This window comes from Myxocyprinus asiaticus, chromosome 17 (genome assembly GCF_019703515.2).
Source record: "Myxocyprinus asiaticus isolate MX2 ecotype Aquarium Trade chromosome 17, UBuf_Myxa_2, whole genome shotgun sequence".
Taxonomy (NCBI): Eukaryota; Metazoa; Chordata; class Actinopteri; order Cypriniformes; family Catostomidae; genus Myxocyprinus; species Myxocyprinus asiaticus.
The window spans coordinates 34,468,798-34,492,657 of NC_059360.1; the positions used below are offsets into that span (position 1 = coordinate 34,468,798).

General features: G+C 37.6%; 1 pseudogene; it reads right to left on the reverse strand.

Moving 5' to 3' along the window:
• Window positions 1–3,669: 3,669 nt before the first annotated feature.
• Window positions 3,670–23,860, reverse strand: LOC127454972 (cytosolic phospholipase A2 zeta-like; annotated as a pseudogene).

Sequence of the window (23,860 nt, forward strand, 5' to 3'; positions counted from 1 at the left end):
TTTGAAGCTAAACAAAACACATAAAGGCAGCATTAAAGTAATCCATACAACTCCAGTGGTTAAATACATATCTTCAGAAGCTATATGATTGGTGTGGGTGAGAAACAGATAAATATTTTAGTCATTTATCTCTATAAATTCTCCTCCCTGCCCAGTAGGTGGCGATATGCACAAAGAATGCAATTTGTCAAAAACAAAAGAAGAAGAATGAGAAAGTGAAAGTGGAGATTGATAGTAAAAAAAAAAACAATTAAATATTGATCTGTTTCTCACCCACATACACCTATCATATCACTTCTGAGGATACTGATTTAACAACTGGAGTCGTATGGATTTTATTTAGCCTTTAAGTGCTTTATGATCTTCAAACTTTTGGTACCCATTCACTTGCATTGTGAGGACCTACAGAGCAGAAATATTCTTTTAAAAATCTTCATTTGTGTGCAGCAGAAGAAAGTTATACACATCTGGGATGGCATGAGGGTGAGTAAATGATGAGATCATTTTCATTTTTGGGTGAACTATTCCATTAAACTTTCAGAACATGCACCACCCTCTGCTGTCTAATATGATATAATGGGTCTGTTCCAAAACTTAGTGAGCAGCCTTGCTGTCTCTTGCCTACATAGGCATCTGTGTTCGATGGCAGCATCCTTACCGAAATGATTCCTCATAAGAGTGGAAACGCTCTACATAGGTGGCAGCTCAGTGCATCATTCAAATAGCGCTCATCATGCTCAGCGCAAGCAAGACTCGACTTGCAATTTATTTCAATAGAGGTGACGTGGTAGGAACAACGCAATACTCAGCATAATACACACATAGTACACACACATTTTGCGTAATATAATACATTTTCTATGATAGTAAAAAATGTATAGATACTTTTCAGTATTGAATGTATTAAAAGTATATTTATAATCCACATTTTTCTCTTTGTCCGCCAACTTGGATTTATTTTTCCACCGAGCTCATCATGGTGCATTCTGGGATCGCCTATCCGGGGAAGGATACGTACGATGCTACCTTAAAATTTGTCCAAAACTAGCTATCTTATTAGGCAGCACAATAAAGATATCTACATTTTGAAACAGCCTTCGCGTCGGGAGCGCAGATATGATGTCTTAAAATGCTGCCTCTGGAGGAAGCTCACTAGGTTTTGGAACAGACACTCTATAGCTAATCTTTTTCGTTTCACTTGAGGATATGTCTAAAACACAGGTGGTGTTTCATTCGTGAACAAATCTGTGTTTTTGAACTAATCTTTACTTCTATCAGTCGTGAGTAACTCAGTGTAAAATCAATGATTTAAACTCACTTCTAACACATTACACACATTTGTCGCCACCTACTGGTGTAAATATGGAGAAATGGTTACTGACCGTATCAGTGAACAAATCTGAATGAATTGGTGAACAGATTCAAAAGACTTAAGTCAGTGGGATCAATCACAATCCTCGTAATCTTGCACCCTACCGGTTGAAAACAATATTACAACTCCTTGGTTTAAACCCCCCTGTGCTAACATGTTAAAATTAATAAAGGTTCACATATCATTCCCTTATCTGGAGGGAAGCAAAACTAGTACTGAGATAAATGCAGCTTGCTAAGAATAAGATATCAAATGCTACATGCCAACATTTGCTATTACAGTATATGAAACATCTTCTATAAGGTGGATGAGGAAAGACATTCCTTCATTAATAAAATGATGATGACACATCTAGGAGGTTCCTACCCTTAAAAAGCACACACTAAAGATTGAGAGCAGGGTGATCATGTTATTGTTAACAGTTTCCATGAGTAAGTTTTTTCAATTTTTTCATTTGTTGTCAGTTATATTCTTAGTATAGTTGTGTGTGCATGAAAACACTCCCTTATCTACACATTCCAGCCCAGCCCTCTGTCATTCAGATAAACTCCGACTGTTATAATACTTCCACCCACAGACAAGGTCATAATCCTTCTGACTCAAATTGTAATCTGAGAACATTAAGCCATTCGGAACCATTAATGCTTGAATTTCTTTCCTGATATAGCTTAAATGTTTTTGTCAGATAATTTTCATACAATGGTGGGAAAAAAACAAAAACAAAGCTAAACTGACATGAAACTCTGTGGTTAATAGAATGTTATCTTATCATCTATTTATGGAAATGAATCCTATACATGAATCAGTGAACCCAGAGCACACTCTGACGCTAAAAATAGGAAATTAAACTTTATTTTCTTAATTGTCTGTAATGACCAATCGCTGCTTAGCTTGGTTGAGTATGCTGTTTAAGATAGGTTACAAGTTTTAACTGTGGTAGTGATGTTACAAAATTGTGAACTGCCTCCACTGGTTCTGGCAAGTTTTAGAACATAGGCTATAACTACATCTAATGAAAAACAGCTATTTTTTATGCAGCGGTGCAGGCAATTTGTGATTTGGTTAATAGTCTACTGAATTATTGAATAACCTCCAGATTTCCTGAACTGGCCACAATGCCTTTTGATATGTCTTTGTGTGGAAAATCTTTGTTTTATAAAAATAAGGCCCTAACATTCTACTCATTAAGAATGTGCTTCCTCCAAATCATTAGAAAGAAGCTGTTTAGACCGAACATGCTAGACGCAATGCAACAAATAGAACAAAACGCAGGTGTCTCATTCGTTGCACATCAAAAACACTCAGAATGGTTTGGCAGCGCTTAGAGGAACTGTATGTTTTCATTAGTGAGGTGAGTATTTGTTTGTACAGTTGACAGCAGTTCGTGAGACTGCAAAGCCTGCTTCTAATCCACTGAAGTCTTTGAAACGGTTATTACACTTTATAGTTTTATTGTGAAACTCTTCATAGGCGTGCATGACTTACACACCCCAACAGCACTCTATAAAAATAAGCAATAAAAGCTCTAATTTAATTGGGTTTTATTTGGTTGCCAAATTATTCCTTTTTTAACAATATTGAAATACTGAGATGCTGACTAACAAGCTAAGCTACTGTAACTACAATTATTTTTAAACACATTCAATGTCAAACTCCTTTTTACATGCATTCTAAACATAGTTCGATACTTACATAATTTCAAAAGAAAATTACTTATTAAACAATATTGCAATTAATATTGATGGTACACAGAGTGCATACATGGTACATACTTGGAGTACAGTATCAGGTAGATTTCACAAAACAGTTTATACACGTACATCGCTGCATCATACACTTTGTCGAATGACATATCACTTAATATCATTGACAAAAAATAGGACTTGGTTCAATTTACTGGACAGAAATGTAAAATATTTAGAATTCAGAGCAGGCAAACTGACTAGCACTCACTGAATCCAGAAAACACACACTTCCTGTTTTGAGGTGTGCTTCAGAGTCTCTTTGCTTCTATCTTTTGTGTTTTTTGTGATCCTTGTTTTGGTGAAGGCCCTGAGCTGGTCTTATCACCAGCATTCATCTCCTTTTTGTTGACTTTATCATTACCTGTCTGCCTTTTTCAGTTTCTGTTTCTGTTTCTGTTTAGCACTTTGTTCAGCATATTTAAAATGATGTCTTTGTTGTTTTCGATGTTGTAGGAGGTGAGGTTGATCAGTTTCTGGAAGTTCTCCGGTGTGTAAGTAAGTTTGTGAGTAATATATGGAGAGCTGTTACAGTTAATGTCAACATCAACTGCTCCCTCCTTCAGCTCTTTCTCAGCCTCTCTCTTCACTCTTATTGGACACACAAACAGATAATACTACATTAATATTATAGTTATGGTTAACATTCTTGTTTATTTAGGCTCAATCCACAGATGGCAGATACTGAAATGAAACCACTAAATAAACAGAATATCAAAGGAAAACTAGATTTTTATTTCCTGAAAGAAATATCAGTGCTTGCAATGCAGTACAAGAACAGTGTTAAAATTTTAAGCTTAGGTTTAGGCTTCGTTTCCATGTAAATTAAATGCTGTATCAGAGAGCGTCTTGTTTTCTGTCGGCTGGGCACAATCAACACATAGTTAGTTGTGCAGTGTAAACATGACTATAAATGGTTATAAAAATGTATGCAGGGAAGACAAGACAAATCACAATTCAGTGTGCAAACTGAAAAAAAAAAAAGTATTCATTATGCAAATACATAGGATGATACAATATAATACATGTTGTATATTACCAGTGTTGGGTGTTATCTGATTACAAATTACTGCAGTCTAATTTTAATTAAAAAGTAGTGTAACATGTAACATTTATAAATTCTTGTAATCAGATTACCAATTATTAATTTTCAATTTAGCTCATTTTAAGTACAATACTTGGGTTACACTATTCTAAAATAATTTAAGTAAACTTAAAATATGTTAATATGTACTTCAGTTGATGTTTCTGTGACAGACGAAGGGTGTGTGACAAATAGACAGAGGAAAAATAGACATTATTTTGAACTCGTTTAGCGGAAAAATAATTTTCTATGAAAAGTATTTTAGAAAATACCTTTAAAGTAAATAGTAATAAATTAGCAATTTTTTTGCTAAACTAATCAGTGAAGTAATCGGATTACAATTTTAGATGAGTATTAGTATATTTGTGGATTATTTGAGTAAATTTTTCAAAACTGTATTTTACAATGATGTCATCGCTGTCTTATTTATAGTTAGATTTTGAATGCTGAACATTCTATCAGTGTAAGTATTTAATCTTAAAGGTGCTGTAAGTGATTTTATCTGTTATAGAATTTCCACAAAATGAGCTGTTGGATTAGCCACGCCCCCTTTTTCCAAAATCCAGCACTCCAAAAATACCAAATGAGCTTTATAGACACCAACTCAAGCAAAAACTGTTGTTAAAAACAACAGCAGCAAATAGCGCCCTCAATTGACAACTGTTATGAGCAACATGGCATAAAAATGGCATTATGCCTCAATATTTCACTGCAATACTATGAGAATACGCAAAATTATTGACAGGCAGAAAGTGTCACTGACACTTTTTTGTGAGATGTTTATGGAGTTCAGAGCTGTCAAAGAGACCGGTGAGATGTCTCAGTACACTTATTTCATTCATATTTTTCAGGGAGTAGTAAAAATGTTTGCATACCTTTCCATGAAAAAAAAATCACTTACAGCACCATTATCTTAAACTTTAATCTGTACTCTCTACTTTCTTAAAAAGTATAAAGTTTACAAAAACAAAAAAGATTAACACCACAAGTTTAATACTTAATGGTTCAGAACGGAAATGCAGTGCTCCATTGCAAAAAAATTAATTCCTATCAGGAATGTTGCAGATGCAACATCAATATATTGATATTGATATTGACACACATACACAGAATCTACACCCCTGGGCAGATGAGTGTTGATGGCACTTACCAGGAGCTTTGAACTGTTTGAATGAAACATTCACCATGGGAAAATGAATCACTATGGGAGCCTCTGGATTGTCTTTATCCTCAAACACATAAACTTCCTTCAATGGCTCTGACTCCACCTTTTTAAAGTCGATCTTTGGAAATGGAATCTTGCGATCAATGCAGTATTCCAGAGATTGCTTCAGTACCTGTTTACATTCACAAACATTACAAAAACATAATGCACAGAAAACAACATTCTGTACTTATGCTATGCATCCGTTCTTAACTAATCTTTTAGGTAACCCTCACCTTAAACTGTTCCTCCCGGGAATAATTTAGAGACAGAATAATGTCCACATGTCTATGAGAGCGTACCAAGAGAGGGAATCCTGCATTTAAGGCAAATCCAGAATCTACCAATCTCAGCACAGGATCAGTTGGTGTCATGTTGTTAGGAAAGGCATTTGGGTGTTTTTCTGTTGACAGAGTATGCATATTATGGTAGACTGTGCAAATAATGTCAGCAATTCAAATGTAAAAAGCCCTGACTATATATCATACAATGATAGACATCACAAAATTATATTTTCATTATTAAAGTAGACTAAGAAAATTGCTGCAGCATCAGTTGATTGTGCTTTCAAATGATTAGGGTTTATTACCAAGTTGTAATGCTGTGTAATGACTGATATTTGATCGCAACTCATTACTCAGTCTGCACTGAATGTAAGCAAAGAATTGTCATCGTAGAGCAAAATATGGCTCTATAGGAAGATTACATATATCAGAACCTCTGGGATGTAAACAATAAAGAAAGATATTTTATTTTAAAGAAAGCCAATGGTGTAAAGTATAAAAATAATGAAAAAACAACAACTTTTATCCAATCAATAGGCCCTATAAAATATATTGATGAACAGTTAAATTGCTTATTACAAGGAAGGCACTATCAAATACTTTATTCTGATTGGACAATCACATTCTGTGGTAAAATAATCATGCATTATGACCAATTGCCTGCACTGTGCTAGTTGCTTGCCTTACAATAAGTGGCATAATGTACAGTCAGTGGTAATTATCACAAAACAAACCCATTTGGGAAGATATGCAACCAAGACCCCTCTCTTTTGTGTCGACTGTACATTATCTGTTACATACTGTTACTGTTAAGGGGGGATAAAAACAAAGAATGCACACTCTAAGTGGTCAGTGGTGTACTGTAAGTAGTGCTGAAGACCTTTCCATGTGATAAAGCCAGTGTTCTCACTGTAGTCCCTGTGCAGATTCAAGCCTCTCAGGAAGTTGTACATCTGGCTGATAATGGGACGGCTGTTCAGAAACCACTCACCATTTTAGCCAAGTCATTTATTTGGAAGGCATGTTGTGCTGCATTGTACAGCTTTTATAATTTGTCATAATTTAGGTTTACATGAACCTATAGTCCACACTATCTCTGTTCCTTTAAGACCTCCTTGTAAATGACCTCTGTTATGGTCGACTAATCTCTTTGCATGTGAAATGACATTGCTTACTTATAGATTAGAGGTTTGTTGTTGGGTCCAATGTAGTTGCTGCAGTCCTGCCCCAATAATGATATGAACCCTTTAAAATGTATCATTTAATTTGCAACTTATTTTGGTTGACAAATGTTCAGCACAACATGTCACCTTTTCCTTTCTCTTCCTTATTGCCTTCACTTTTTCCTTCGGTTTCATGCCTTCATTGTGTGCTAGAACACAAACTCACCCATCAGTGTGGACAACCCAGTTTCAGGGAGTTTCTTGACCATATGACCAAGGTAATATTCACTACCGAAGTTCTGTGCAGGTACAAAGGCGCCATACTTGGGAAATCCGACCTCATATGGGGCGAACTCACACCATTCTAAATTAAAAGAGAGCAAAAACAGAAAAATTGAATTACTGATATGAATGCATTTTAAGTAGTACCACTTTCAAGGATTGGTCTTATAATTTATTTATTAAAAGCTGGTTGATTATTGTCTTATCCAGGGGCGGTTCTAGTGTCAGTGGATATTCGGGGCTTATCCCAGACCTCTGTGGATACATATGGGGCCATCTTTTGATGTAATATAATACACTTTACATTAAATGTTACATCTGAGATGTTGTTTATGTAGTAAATCTTTAAATATTACTGAAACTAAAGCTAGACAAAAAAAAAAAAAAAAAAAAAAAAGCTTCTGTTCCAATACTTTTGAAGATCAAAAAATTGCATGCTTTTAACACTATGAACTTACAAACGTGATATAAATGTAAAAACAAAACAAAAAAATAAAAAAACTAAATTGTCCCTTTCAGCTTTCCGTAGTTCGACACACATTGCGTACGATTGACAGTTTTATATAATTGATACGTCTGGTGCTTTAAGTTAGTTTAGAAGATAGCAGGCTGTAAATAGGCTTAAATAGATGCTTATGAGGAAAAAAAAAATAGTTTTGCCAAAGTTAATGGCACCTTGTCTTAATAAAATAGTTTAGCGAAAAACGCAAATGGTCTGGCTCGTGATTTAAAGTTTGTAAATTCCTCGAGCACATTTGAATATATTACATTTGTTTTCAGGGCTATTTATTTTAATATTTGGTACTTGCTGGATCTGGATGAACCAACTCACAGTTTCCAAAAAGCTATCTAATCCAGACACAGCCGTATCGCGGGCACTCGTCTTGCATGCACTCAGTAGCGGTTTTAACCACCACGCAAACAACGCAATTGCTTGAGGGCCCGGGGGGGCCGGTAGGAAAGCTCGGCAAAAAATGCTTGAGGGGTGACATGATGTTCTGGGTACATGCGCAAATACGCTGTTGTCAGCGCGCTTAGAGCGGTTCACGTTAGAAGCCGCCGGGGTCGGGACAGGTGAGTTTAAGCAGGGTTCAGGTTTGTAATTTATGAAGGAAAAAAATTAATTAAAAATAATTTTATATATATATATATATATATATATATATATATATATATATATATATATATATATATATATATATATATATGTCATCAGAACTTGTTTCTCGCACGTGCTCTCGCTCACAGATACACCCGAACGGATGAGGGGCCGTTCACACCGAACGTTTTTTTGCCTGCGTCTGCTCTGTTTTTCCATTGTTTTCCTGTGTAAACGCGCTGTATGAACGTCCATACACGCTGCACCGCGTCTCACTGTTTCTTCAGTGTCTCACGGAGGACTGGCACATTTTTAGACACTGTTTCTAGTTAATAAGAGCTTCAGGTTTAAAAAATGCATGCCGAGACACCTGTTCTGTTTCAGTCGTTGCACTGTCTAGATTATTATTATTATTATTTTGTTATTTTTTTAGCGCAGGTGTCACAAAGATGTAACGTTCTGAACAAGTTCAGGTTGCAAAGAGGGGACTGTTACAATGTTTAACATTATTCCAGATTGTTCTGCAACAAGCAAAGTTTCAGCGCTTGATAAACGGCAATGGTTTTTTCCCCCTTCTGCTCTAGTGTGCTGAGGGGCTGCCGTGCCTTGTATGTTTATTGTTACAATACGAACGTTGCCTACGATGCTTACATAAAATACAGCTTCAGAATCAGAATATAAACTCCAGGTGAAAGTAAAGTAAATAAGACAGGAATAGATTACTATTATATACAACAAATCCTCAAAGTAATAATAATACTGTATCATATTATAATGACAAACTGGACAACAATAAATAATTGTTGGGATATAATATTAATACTGAATTCCAAAATGTTACTGGGTGAAGTAGTAGGTTTTGCGCGCACACACACACACACACACACAAAGAAATTATTTTTTTTTTTTAAATATATGTAGGTAAATATTGTTTTTTTTCTTTATCATTGTACTGTGGAAAAACTGGAAAACTTGCATTAATTCACAAGATTTTTATTTCATTAAACATTTTGAATGTACTTGGCTACAATGGTTGATAGGATGAATTAAAAATTATGATTTAAAATACATTTTATGTAATTTTTTAAGCAAACATTTTCGAAATGGGGCCCTGGCCTGGTCGGATGCTTGGGGCCTCAGAAATCGTAAACCCGCCCCTGCATGCACGCACATACATACAAACATGAGAGCTGGAAAACAGTTGCCAACAAGATGGCGCATGTGTACTTTGGTGTTATATCGATGATGGTGTTACTTTGGTATTATTGATACTGTAAAAAGACAAGTATCATTCATTTAAATATTTATATTACTTGATATTAAAATACCTTGTTAAAATATTAAAGTAAACTTCTACACTATAAGAATGTGCAAAATGACCAACAGGCTGAAAGCACACACCAAAGTTTTCCAATTGGCTGATCAAAGAATGTGTCCGCTGTCCACGGTAACATTTTTGTTTGCCGTTTACACATTCTAGTGCTGTCACAAAGACCGGTGCAATATCTCATGACTCTTATTTCAGTGATATCTTACAGGGAGAAGGAACATTTTCTGCATACCATTACAAAAAAAAAAAAAAACAATACAAAAATAAAAATGCTTGCAGCACCTTTAAGCCCCAGATGGTCTTATCCCTTCTTAACCCATATTGTGCAACTATTCTAAATTAATGTTATGTAACTCACTTTGGATAAAAAAAATTACAAAAAAGTACATAGATTTATAGCTTCAGAGCCAATAGCTAAATAATTTCAAAGAGCCAGACTTTTGACTATTGTTATAAAACACGGTCCACTTTGCATCTTATTCTGGGCAAGAACAACCCAATTAGATCAACCACAATTTGAAAAACTATGATATGGTAATAACAGACAGGCATGCTAAAAAGTGGTAGCTCATTGAAATAACTGCACAACAGTCTCTACAAATGGGTTGTCTCTCAAGCAGACAACACTAAAGAAATTAGGAGAAAATGTGTGTTGACTTTATGGTCAGAAGTTACATCCATTCATAAACAACAAGTTCTGATTACTTCACAAACATAACTCTGAAAGCAAAGCAGATTATACACTCACTGAACACTATGGTCCTAATAAAGTTCCCGACATGATCTTCTGCTGTTGTAGCCCATTCGCCTCAAGGTTCAACGTGTTGTGCATTCTGAGATGCTATTCTGCTCACTACAGTTGTACAGAGTGGTTATTTAAGTTACTGAAGCCTTTGTCAGCTTGAACCAGTCTGGCCGTTCTCCGCTGATCTATCTCATCAACAAGGCGTTTCCGTCTGCAGAACTGCTGCCCACTGGATGTTTTTTGTTTTTGCACCATTCTGAGTAAACTCTAGAGACTGTTGTGTGTAAAAAAAATGAGGAGATCAGCACTTACTCAAACCAGCCCCTCTGGCACCAGCAATCATGCCACAGTCTAAATCACTGAGATCAAATTTTTTCCCCCATTTTGATGGTTAATGTGTACATTAACTGAAGCTCCTGACCCGTATCTGTATGAATTTATGCATTGTACTGCTGCCACACAATTGGCTGATCAGATAATTGCATGAATAAGTAGGTGTACGGGTGTTCATAATAAAGTGCTAGGCGAGTGTACAGTTATGCTCAATAATATCCCTAAAACTCAAAACTTATAGTCTTTGAATATCTTACAAAAATTGGATTATCTTTTCAAACCTCACAGATTTGGGCAAATCTCTACAATGAAACTAAATGCTTAATGCAGCTAATCAGGCTGGAGCTTGCACTTTTGGAAAGCTCTTGCCTTTTTTTGCATGCAATTTTATCAGATGGTCCATGAACGGTCCATGGGCATTGCCATCTGAGGCAGAGACGACAGTAGCAGCTGAACGGCCATAATCTACTGTTAGTACATACAGTGCATCCGGAAAGTATTCACAGCGCTTCACTTTTTCCACATTTTGTTATGTTACAGCCTTATTCCAAAATGGATTAAATTCATTATTTTCCTCAAAATTCTACAAACAATACCCCATAATGACAACATGTAAGTTTGTTTGAAATCTTTGCAAATTTATAAAAAAAAAAAAAAATAAATAAAAAATAAAAAAAATAAAAAGGTACATAAGTATTCACAGCCTTTGCTAAATACTTTGTTGAAGCACCTTTGGCACCAATTACAGCCTCAAGTCTTTTTGAGTATGATGCTACAAGCTTGGCACACCTATTTTTGGGCAGTTTCTCCCATTCTTCTTTGCAGGACCTCTCAAGCTCCATCAGGTTGGATGGGGAGCGTCGGTGCACAGCCATTTTCAGATCTCTCCAGAGATGTTCAATCGGGTTCAAGTCTGGGCTCTGGCTGGGCCACTCAAGGACATTTTCAAGGAGTTGTCCCGGAGCCACTCCTTTGTTATCTTGGCTGTGTGCTTAGGGTCATTGTCCTGTTGGAAGATGAACCTTCGCCCCAGTCTGAGGTCCAGAGCACTCTGGAGCAGGTTTTCATCAAGGATGTCTCTGTACATTGCTGCATTCATCTTTCCCTCGATCCTGACTAGTCTCCCAGTTCCTGCCGCTGAAAAACATCCCCACAGCATGATGCTGCCACCACCATGCTTCACTGTAGGGATGGTATTGGCCAGGTGATGAGCGGTGCCTGGTTTCCTCCAGACATGACGCTTGCCATTCAGGCCAAAGAGTTCAATCTTTGTTTCTCATGGTCTGAGAGTCCTTCAGGTGCCTTTTGGCAAACTCCAGGCGGGCTGTCATGTGCCTTTTACTGAGGAGTGGCTTCCGTCTGGCCACTCTACCATACAGGCCTGCTTGGTGGAGTGCTGTAGAGATGGTTGTTCTTCTGGAAGGTTTTCCTCTCTCCACAGAGAAATGCTGGAGCTCTGTCAGAGTGACCATCGGGTTCTTGGTCACCTCCCTGACTAAGGCCCTTCTCCCCCGATCGCTCAGTTTGGCCAGGCGGCCAGCTCTAGGAAGAGTCCTGGTGGTTCCAAACTTCTTCCATTTACGGATGATGGAGGCCACTGTGCTCATTGGGACCTTCAATGCTGCAGAAATTTTTCTGTACCCTTCCCCAGATCTGCGCCTTGATACAATCCTGTCTCGAGGTCTACAGAGAATTCCTTGGATTTCATGGCTTGGTTTGTGCTCTGACATGCACTGTTTACTGTGGGACCTTATATAGACAGGTGGTTGCCTTTCCAAATCATGTCCAATCAACTGAATTTACTACAGGTGGACTCCAATCAAGTTGTAGAAACGTCTCAAGGATGATCAGTGGAAATAGGATGCACCTGAGCTCAATTTTGAGTGTCATGGCAAAGGCTGTGAACACTTATGTACATGTGATTTTTTTTTTTTGTTTTTTATTTTTAATACATTTGCAAAGATTTCAAACAAACTTTTCACATTGTCATTATGGGGTATTTTTTTGTAGAATTTTGAGGAAAATAATGAATTTAATCCATCGTGGAATAAGGCTGTAACATAACAAAATGTGGAAAAAGTGAAGCACTGTGAATACTTTCCAGATGCACTGTACCAGCATCCACTATACTTTCGGTCTTGCCATTCTTCAAGTTGACAGCAGTGAAGATGGGTAGAGGGTTCTGGCCTTCTGACGGTGTCTTCTGCAGTTCAGAGAGTGTACCCATTTGTTTCTATAAAAGGAAAGTATTATACTGTATATAAGATTTTCATATAGATTCATTACTGACAGCTTTTTCTATATTTTTAGCACCTTCCATTAGACAAGATACTCTATAGCCAGACCCCACATGTCAATGAGAGAGACAAGGTGTCCTGCTTTCTCTCTCTCTTCCATCTTGTCTTTGTAGTGCTGCAGCTGCTCATAGGAAAACATGGCAAGCATACTTTTAGAGAGCTCCTTTTTTGGAAACTCCATTAACTTATCAAGGTCACTCTTTGACCAGTTAGGGTCTTTGTATAGAGAGGATATAGCCCTGAAAGACAGATTAAAAATGTAACATTGAAACTCAGCAACAGATCTTCAGTTCTGAATTCAAATTGTAGTCTTATTCATCCCACTTAAGCAAATTCCACTAGGAATTTTAAGCAACGTTACCTTAAAAAAAAAAAAAAAATTAGCTGGCTATGGCCAAATTAATGAGCTTCCATTCAAAAATGTTTACTTAAAATACGGTGCCATGCCAGCTACTACATTTAAGGTTTTTTTAATCCTAAGAGTCTGTTTACCCAACTATGCAATTTAACCTCATTTAGCTCAATTGTAAGTGATATTAGCAGCTTCAAATTCTAGGTTATGTTCATTTACTTTCAATTAACTTACAAATAAAATGACCTGAAGAAATAACAGACAACTGGTGAATGTCAAAAGGTTTTTATTGTTGTTCACAATTTTACAATCTAATATAGATAATCATGCTCTCCTAGAACCAAAATACGTTCTCAAATAAAAAAATAGTAACAAAATCATGAACAAACAAAAAACAAGTGGGCAATACAATGACTTAAAGAATCAGTCAGTCAATCTAAATAAACAATTCAAAATGCATTTCAACAGACTGCACACTGCAGAAATATGCATGTAGGAGAAAACTCTCTGAACTAATACTGTAACAAAAACACCAGTAAGAGTTTGTATTTATAAATGAAACTATTCATTCAAAAAGATCTTTTCAACTTGGCCAGACATTGCCATCATCAAGATGCAACACCATTTACTGTATGACCTCAAAAAAAGAAAGAGAAGTGTCAGCTTCTTTGGGTAGCTAATGTGAAGGGCATAAAGTAGCCCAAAAAGTCAGTGCACTGACCCATGTTTTGACAAATGTCCCCAGCTTATTTTCAAGGACAATCAATACATCCAGGGGGTTGAAAGGCAACTTTCAATCTTCCTTCTCCAAAGCATTGATGGCATCTGCTCCTTTCTGTGCTTGGTCAAGCTCCTCTTCCTAAATGCAAAGAAATAATCTTTGTCAAAATGTATATTAACAGTTTAATAATTAAATATCCTCAAAATCAATAATTAGAGTAAAAAGAAAAGTGATGCTTAAAGGGATAGTTCACCCAAAAATAAAAATTCTCTCATTTACTCACCACCATGCCATCCCAGATGTGTAGGACTTCCTTTTGCTGAACACAAAGATTTTTAGAAGAATACCTCAGCTCTGTTGGTACATTCAATGCAAGTGAATGGTGGTCAAAAAGCACATTAAGGTGGCATAAAGTAATCCATATGACTCCAGTGGTTGAATCCATGTCTTCAGAAGTGATATGATAAGTGTGGTTGAGAAACAGATCAATATTTAAGTGCTTTTTTACTATCAGTCTCCACTTTCACTTTCATATTTGTCTTCTTATTTTTGGGGATTCACATTCTTTGTGCATTTCACCACCTACTGGGCAGGGAGGAAAATTCATATTAAAAATGACAAATATTTATCTGTTTCTCACACACACTTATATTTTCGCTTCAGACGTGGATTAAACCACTGGAGTCGTATTCATATTTTTATTGCTACCTTTGTGCTTTTTGTACTTTTAAAGTTCTGGTCACCATTCGCCTGCATTGTGAGGACCTACAGAGCTGAAATATTCTTCTAAAAATGTTAGTTTGTGTTCAGCAGAAGAAAGAAAGTCATACACATCTGGGATAGCATGAGGGTGAGTAAACGATGAGAGAATTTTCATTTGAAGCACACAGCTATTCAACCACTGTACCAAATGCATACATTTATATGAATGTCAACGGATGTGTTAAAATGTTGCTATATAAATATGAATAATGTCATCCAAATGGGTTTCCTACCTTTTTTTTTTTTTTTGCACCTTGAAAACCTCAGATGACTCTCAGTTATAGCTGTAGACCTGCCAGGACTATAATTTAAAATTACCCTATCCTGTTAGACAAAAAGTAATTGTAACTGACAAGATAAGCAACATGTATGGCTAGTTTACATTTAAGATTTATGACGAGACGATTTTCAACCACTGCAAACCCTGCTACATATTGCAACAGATGTGACTTTTTTTACAAACCAACTTACATGTTGATATCAGGGTGTCTCCTTGAGGCAAACCAAAAATGATAATTCTCTCATCATTTATGCAGTCTTATGCCATGTCAAACTCATTTGACTTTAAGGGGAACACAACATTTTTGATGGATATATGATGTGTGTTTGTCCAGAGAATGGAAGTCAGTGAGGTTAAAAACTTTCAAGATCCATAAAGTCAGCATCAATGTAATCCATATGACTCGAGTGGAAATTTTGGTTCGTGTTCCACAGAAGACAGAAAGTCATACAAGTTTGAGAAGGCATAAGGGGTGAGAAGGCCAAACGACAAGAGAAATAGCATTTTTGGGTGAACTACTAAAAATTATTTAATAATGAAATAAACCAACACTCAGCTAATGTAAGCTGGTTTCCCTTTAAGACGAAGGGGTGCAATGAGACATTTGCATGGAAACATGTTGAAAAGCAATTTAGTTGGAGTTAACTGTTGCCTGCTGCGTTTCTGCCGCGTGAGTGAGCAAATGAGCAACCGTCTCTCCGGTGACAAATCCGCGGGAATTCTCCGCCACTGCCCGACAATAAGAAAGCACAGTATTTTCCCATGAGAAAAGTATGGCGTAAGCGCCACATACAGAATATTAATTGTCACTGACAACCTCAATGTCGTTTAAGGCAAGCGGCAACCACGACAGTGAAACTCATTACAGAGACCGAAATTTGTGCTTCATGCTATTGATGCATGTATTTATTCATGTCTCAAACACTGAGGCTTAATTTAAAAACATAACCTGAACGATCAGACGATTCATAAAACAGCTTTAGGGAGAGTGAACATTTAGCATTAAAACTGTAGATGCAATTGATGAAGCTGGATTGCGGAGCGGGACGTGGTCATGTGTCGGTCACTGGGGAAAGAGGATGCGGTAAGGGCCATCACCTGGTGAGTAACGATACGTAACACCTGTGTCTCGTTATAGTGACGACGGAGATGGGCTTGAAAAGCCCGCCGAGAACGCCAGTGAAGGAGAGAGAGTCAGAGACAAACACACATCCGAAGCTGCAAACTGAAAAGCTAAAGCTTTTAATGTGAAGCTGGAAACGCAAAAGTGAAAAAAAGCTTAATTTACCTGGCCTGCCACCCCTCTTCCTTATTGTTGATTCCTTTACACTGGTGCTGACACCCGGGGAGGAGGGATGCCCGTCGTAGAGTCCTCGACCCTGCCATCCACACAGGGGAGCGCAGATGCCATCTGCGAGGAGGGACTGGACTGCCCGACCGCCTGGAGCTATTGAGCCGCTGCCAGGGGTGGAGAAGTGTCCCCACGGGCCGCGTGACTCCGGTCCGCCCGGGGAGGAGTGATCAAGGACTGCGAATCAAAGAACAAATGAGTGAGTTTCTTATTCTCTCTCGCTTCGTGTTGACCTTTCCAAGTTTCTTTTTCTCCTGTCTCCTCCCAGGTCAAAGGCGGGGTGCGAGGCACGCCCCGGAAATGTACGTCATGCCGGGGGCTCCCTGGCCTGAGGTAATGCAGGGAGGGCGAGGGCGGGGCCGGAATAACGCACAACCGGACCCTAATGAGCCTGATGAGGTGAGCGAGGGAGAAAGGCGACCGGAGATGGCAGTTCCAGAGAGAGAATTACAGGTAGCTGCACTGTAGGTGTATGTTTATTAAACTAATTTATATTGTTTAGTCGGTCCTCGACTCTCTTTCCCTCTAACCCCTTTTACATGGATGTAAACTAACACTCAATGTTAGCTGGTTTCAAGATATACAATTTGAAGTTTGCATTAAACATCTTAAACTGGTGTAGTTTTATATGCAAGACATTTAGCCCCCTTATAAAGCAGCTTTTCTTGTAGGGACCACAATAGGATAAGGTTTTGCCATCATTCTGAGGATATCATTGTCCAAAATGCGCAGTGATTTATCCAACTCGTTTTTGGGCATGTGGTGCTCATTCTCACCAAGTGGAACCAGAAACCACTGATGTAGCTGATGGCATCAAGGAGTTGGAGCTTCTGAAGGCCTTTTAGGCTTCTGTATGTACCAGTCATCACTCTGGACCCGCCCCCAGAACACACCACAGCCACCAATGGCAGCTGAGGAATCACAAACACAAAACTGACATGAGTCAAACTTTCTTCTGTTTGTTGCTGGGCATTTGTTTACATTGCAAACAGATCATTTGCACAACATTAATTTGAGAATGTGAATGGACAGTGGGGGTTGTATTTGCATCGAATTGCTGCACTACGTTAAAGGTAAAGTTTAATGTTTATGCCACAAGCGTCACAAAGCAAAAATAACTGTCTCTCATTGGTCCGCTGTCTGCTCGCTGGTCGGATAAACATAATTGTCCTGCACATGATTACACACAACACCTTTAAGCTTACTGGTGAGTAAAAGCAACACATGCTTGTTTAGTAAAAAAAGTAATACAATATTAACACAATCTGCTCTGTTCTTTGTATAGTGTGCAAGGTCTAAGAGTATCTTTTTACAGATATACTGCATTTGTGCTTGAATTTGTATTATCTTGCTGGGCTCAGGTGGGAAGTTGAGATTCAAAGCTTTCTGTAGAGCTTGTGACATGACTTTTTCCCTTTATCAAATTCTCTTCTATTGGGATATCAAAATCCAGTTGTACAGTAGAGCTTCAAAGCGCACACACGCCAAAGTTTACAATGTTTCATGGTTTTTGCAAGCTTAAAATGTTTTGTCTTGCACATACACATTAAATTTTCTTTTTAATCTATTACTGAGGATACACAAATTAAAGGTTTGTTACCGATTGTCAATTTGGAGCTGCAGATCAACTTTATCCTTTGAATTTTTTTTTTTTTTTTAATATTTCAGATAGGGTTGTTAGACAATTCACATTAAAATGATATGTATAGACTGTATCTAGTCTACTAATCTACAACACACTGTAGCAATAAAGTTGATTTTGCTAGTACTCACCTCTCCCACAGGCAAAGAGACTATGATGGTGCTTGGCTGGCAGTGGGTCCTCAATCCCTTTAAAACCAGTGTTTACAATGTTTGGCACTGCACCATCCATTATGTCTGTCCCAGCCTGGACAAACAATACATATTTAATTAAACATTTAAAGCCTGTTGTGATGTCTTGTTTTGATGCTTTATATATTTTCACACTGCTTTTAGAAGCAAAAAAATAATGTTTAGCACTCCTGTTTCTTATGGCATGAAATATGAATGAGTATCATATTTGCAACAGTTCAAATGCAATAAATTATAAGCATGGTGTATTAGGAATACCTGTGTTGGGATGGCAGCAGTCTCAGAAGTGAGATTGAGTTCAGTTTCCAGGTCTCGATTGATGTATCACAATTTCTTCAGGAAGCCAGAGTTCTTCTCCGAATCGGAGATCAAAGTCCTCTTTGTATGCCCCTTTCAGCTTTAACACAATGTTCGGTGTTGCTAAAAACAGAATAAGCAAAACCACTTAAACTGGAGTTTATCACTGTCCCTCTAGTGTCTACATTGAAGCAAGGTTATGTTTGTATTGGTTTATTTTATGAATAGGGAGTAAAAAAAAAACAAATCATTTTTATGTAGAACACAGCGATTTTTCATTTGATGATTGTATTTAAAAATAAAATTCTATTACTTTATGTATTTATTTAAAATGATTAAATACAGTATGCTTTTACTGGCCATCAAAAATTTTAGCATTTGCATTTTAACTTTTGCACTTACCTTCAGAGTTCTTGAGCAGCTTGTCTACTTCAACATTCAGCTCACAAAAAGGACCAGCCTGATTTAATAGGAAAACAAAGCTTATCTGATAAAGGTTTTGGAACATTTACACTTGCTGAGCACTTTATTAGGAACACCTGTACACCTACTTATTCATGCAATTATCTAATCAGCCAATCGTGTAGCAGCAGTGCAGTGCATAAAATCATGCAGAAACAGGTCAGGAGCTTCAGTTAATGATGTTAACCATCAGAATGGGGAAAAATGGCATGATTGTTGGTGCCAGACAGGCTGGTTTGAGTATTTCTTTAACTGCTGATCTCCTGGGATTTTTCACACACAACAGTCTTTAGAGTTTACTCAGAATAGTGCCAAAAATAAAAAACATCCAGTGAGCTGTTGTAAAGTTTCTTACCACCAACACTCCATTAGAGATGCAGGGCACTGGCGTCTCAGAGCTGCAGTGAATTAACAAAGGCTAGACTGCTGCATAGTTTTAGGATATATGTGTATAGACATGCACTTTTGATTAAAAAAACAAACAGGACATGTCTCTAATGAAAGTGCACCATGTAAGTTGTAAGTAGTGCTTATTATTGAAAATGTTCCAAACCTACTAAAGGCAAAACTCACCTCTTTTTGATCTCAAACTCCACCCAAAGTTCATCCTTTGTCTGAGAAAGAAGGTACATCATAGTGACAGGTCTCAGATAGGTTTTCAGTCTATGCTGTAAGATCTATTTTTTTGCTGAATATTTTCACTCCTGGCAGTCTGAGATATCTATTTAACACTAACCGTATCATTTATTATGAAGCATTTTGTCTCCTTTTTCTCAGGTGTGAGGTTATTGATGTCAAATAAGACTATGGCAACATGGTCGTCTTTCATAAATGGGTCCTCGTCATAGATCAAGAACTCCAGAATGTTCTGGGGAAAGTGAAAATCTGAGAGAGTTGACGATAACCTTTTGCTGTTTTAACAACCTGTAACAAAAAGCTCTATAATATCAATTTCAAGTAGAGAGTGATAACTACAAATAGGCAAAGAGGTCCAGTGACGCACAACTGACAGCAACCATTTTTGGTATCAATAATGCGTAAGGCCAATTCCCCATTGTAATGAAAAACATACTAGATGGCATTCCAGGGTCCCCAGTTTGTGGCAGGGCCTCTCTCTAACTGTCCTGGTGAAGAAAAGTTGCTACATTTTGATTGGATCGTGGAGGACCAACACCAGTACCACCTATTTGCATATTCGTCTGCATTTTTTAGATTGTTAGGACCCTCTCATTGTATCAGGATATCAGCATTCCTCAGCGCTTTGTGTTCAAGGCTGTTGAAACGGAAATGTTGCCATCACTGTGCTCATCACTCGATCGAGCAGAATGTAAATATCACAATCCAAACTTCTTTCCAGAGACCTTGGCACTAGTGTATATTACCAGCTTATGATTATCTAATCACCTTTAGATTGCATAACCTGTCTATTCAGTGTCTTGCTGACCACTGGTGTTCCTCAGGGATCAGTGCTTGGCCCCCTCTTCTTCTCGATCTACACTACATCACTCTGACCGATAATTAAGGTACATGGCTTTTCCTACCACTGCTACACAGATGATACGCAGCTCTACCTGTTGTTCCAGCCTGACGACCGTCTCCACTCGTATCTCTGCCTGCCTCTCGGAAATTTCAGCCTGGATGAAGGAACATCACCTTCAGCTTAACCTGGCCAAGACAGAACTCGTGTTCCCAGCCAACTACTCTGCTGACTACAACTTTACTAATCATCTGGTTTCAACTATACCAACGCCAACCTGGACAGCCCGGTCTTGCAGGTTCGCGCTTTACAACATCACAAAAATCAGACCTTTCCTGTCTGAATATGCTGTACAGCTCTTGGTCCAAGCTCTGGTCATTTCAAGACTGGACTACTGCAACACTCTGTTGGCTGGCCTGCTAGCTAGCACAATTAAGCAATTGCAGATGGTCCAGAATGCAGCAGCACATCTGGTCTTCAATCAGCCTAAGAGGGCTCAACACTCCACTCTTGATTTCACTCCACTGGTTACCAGTGAAGGGTGGATGCCTGAATCACCACCTCCTCTTCTTCAATACATATATATCCTTTGAGTGAATTAAATCTAAACTGATCAGTGTGTGATTAATTTAACGATTTTAGAGTTAATTATGTATACAACGTTATAACATACATATTCTTGTGAGCAAATGATTCATTATTATAGTCTCTTAATATGTTATCTGTGGTTTCATGCTCGCACAAGCAGTTTGAGACCAGCGACACTGTGTCTGCTGATTAAGAGGCCTAGATCACGTTCTCTAGTGTCTTCATGACCCAACAACATATATTTGATTATGAATGTTTCTGCCAATTTAACAAGGGTACTACTTCAGCTCTCCTGAGAGAAAGTACAGTTATCTCTGTTTTAAGTTCCAACAGGATAAGGCCAGTATCCAACAGAAGCTTTTTAGTATACGACCTTGAATAGGAGAAGCTGTGTGTGTGTGTTTCTCCAAGTATTTCTGTTTCAGGAGCCCAGTGGTGTTAGAATGATGTCCACCTCTAGACTGCTAGAGACATATGGAGCCTATATACAGAACTAAAGCATCATGAAAATAGTCAATGAGATAAATGACATACAAGATGACCATGTTCAGAAGTGTTCTATAGTTATCTATGCTTGTAATCAATCAGAATCCTAGAAGACTACAGCATTGACATCAACTTGATGCTGTATCTGACTATAAGTATTGATGTTTTTGGACCTGAGTTCAGTTCGTAATTTTGCATGGGTTTCTCCTGTCTACGAACTCAGAAGCTTTTGTACTGCTGACTTCTGCCATTTGATTTTGCAAACAACTTTCTTCAGTAAAAACTTAACTAATTGATTGAAACCTCGATTCTTGGTCTTCATTCCAAGCCTACTTGTCTACGGGCCCAAACTGTATTCCCCTACACCAGTACCTGGCTTTTTACTCTGGTCTTAAGGACAGCCTGTGGAACAGTACTCTCTTCAGTTCATTCCTCCACTCATCTGACTCTTAACGCTTGCATCTTTCTATCCTGTGCACCTTATTTTCTTTTCCATTCTTAGTCTCCTTTAGTATATTAGTACCATTTAGTAGTTGTTAGTTATTCTTGCTTATCTTTTTGTAAATAAATTATTTTATTATAACTGTGTCATCCTTGTGTTGATAATACAGTAGAAGGCTCAAAAGGTTAGGCAGAATTTAACGAAATCCTTCAGAATATTTAGATGACCAACTCCCTCCAATTTACATTAATAATTTATTGAATGGTCTATTTGGATCATTCTTATACTGTTAAGGTGAAATTCCTTAGCTGGTGCCCAGAGGTTAACAGAGGGAGGGACCATCTGACATTCATACACATACACACACACTTACACCTTAAGTGACGTGTGATCAAAAATCACCATATACTTTGGTGTCTTGTGTGAGGTCTACTACATTATTGGGTGGCCATGTGATTATCACTACACCATACTTAACAGCATATAATCATTATAATGAAATAGTTTGATACATCCTCTCTGAGAGAAGAATAGTGGATGTTGAGAGAACACAGCAAAAAAAAAAAACAACAAAAAAAACCACTGTAAGATTAGGTTTAACTTTACACTGCTGTGAAGCCTGAATTTGAAGGTTTCATTCCATTCAGGTGTGTCGCTATTTGGAATAGTCTTGGTGCTATTTGTACAGGCCGATGCCGTGGGTAAATTTAGAATTATATAGCAGTCAGACACAGACACTAAGGAGAAATTGTGTTTGGATTGGAAAAATGTATGAGTTAGTTGTGAGAAAATTAACCTTTACCTATTTATAAACACATACTGTACCTCAATATTCTCATAGAGAAATTTCACTTAGTGTTACTTATGGAATTATACTTGAGGGCATAGGTACAACACTGTATAAACAGGTACAAATTATCTCACACATACACACAGTAGCCAACAGTACAATTCTTAAGATTTTTCTCAACAAAACTGCTAAAACAGAGGTTTGGACTCATTTGCTACAAGCTTTCCTTAAAAACTCCCCAGAATTCTGCTAATAAGATTACATAACAATGTGTAAATTAATATGTTTATTTTTGTTGGTAAGAGGGACTTATTGTCTCACAGTAGTCTAATGAATGATTGATCTTCGCATGTAAAACTCTGACAGACAGACTCCAGTACGGCTTGAAAAGAGAAAAATGTTCTCTGTTGAAAAAAAGAAAATACAGAAAATGGAGCAGTTGAGAAATAAACAGGTTATCTTTTTCACACTCCTGTTTTTTGTAATGTGGAAGTAAACGTTTGCAGGGTAAACTTCAACAGCGGTGAATGGGAGTGAATGAGAGACCACAGCAAATATTATTTTCACTTACACATTTGCTCCAAGACCAAAAGAAAAAATCCACTATTACATTTGAATGACTTTCCAGAAGAGAGCGGTGGATTAAGACAGTAAAATGGGAGATGATGCCAAATTTACTGTCACTCTCTCAGCAGCTGTAATAGAAACCCCATCGCAGATGTGGTAATTCGTTTTTTAAAACTAATTCCAGGGTAATATAACACAAAGTACAATGTTATAAATTTACACTCAATATTTTAACATTTTTTTAATATAAAAAAATGAGATATTTACACTGAAAAATAAGATGGAAGCATGTCATCACAGTCTACAGAAGTAGTTTTCATTACACATTATGCATGGTTTGCTAGATTTACCTTGTTTACTGACTTGGTAAGAGCAAAGGAGGGGGGTTATGCTTGTTTGTAAACAGCAGTTGGTGTACTAACACTAAAACTGTAGACAGTCACTGCTCTCCGGATCTGGAGTTTGTGACTGTTAAATGCAGGCCCATATATCTTCCCCGGGAGTTTACTGTGGTCAT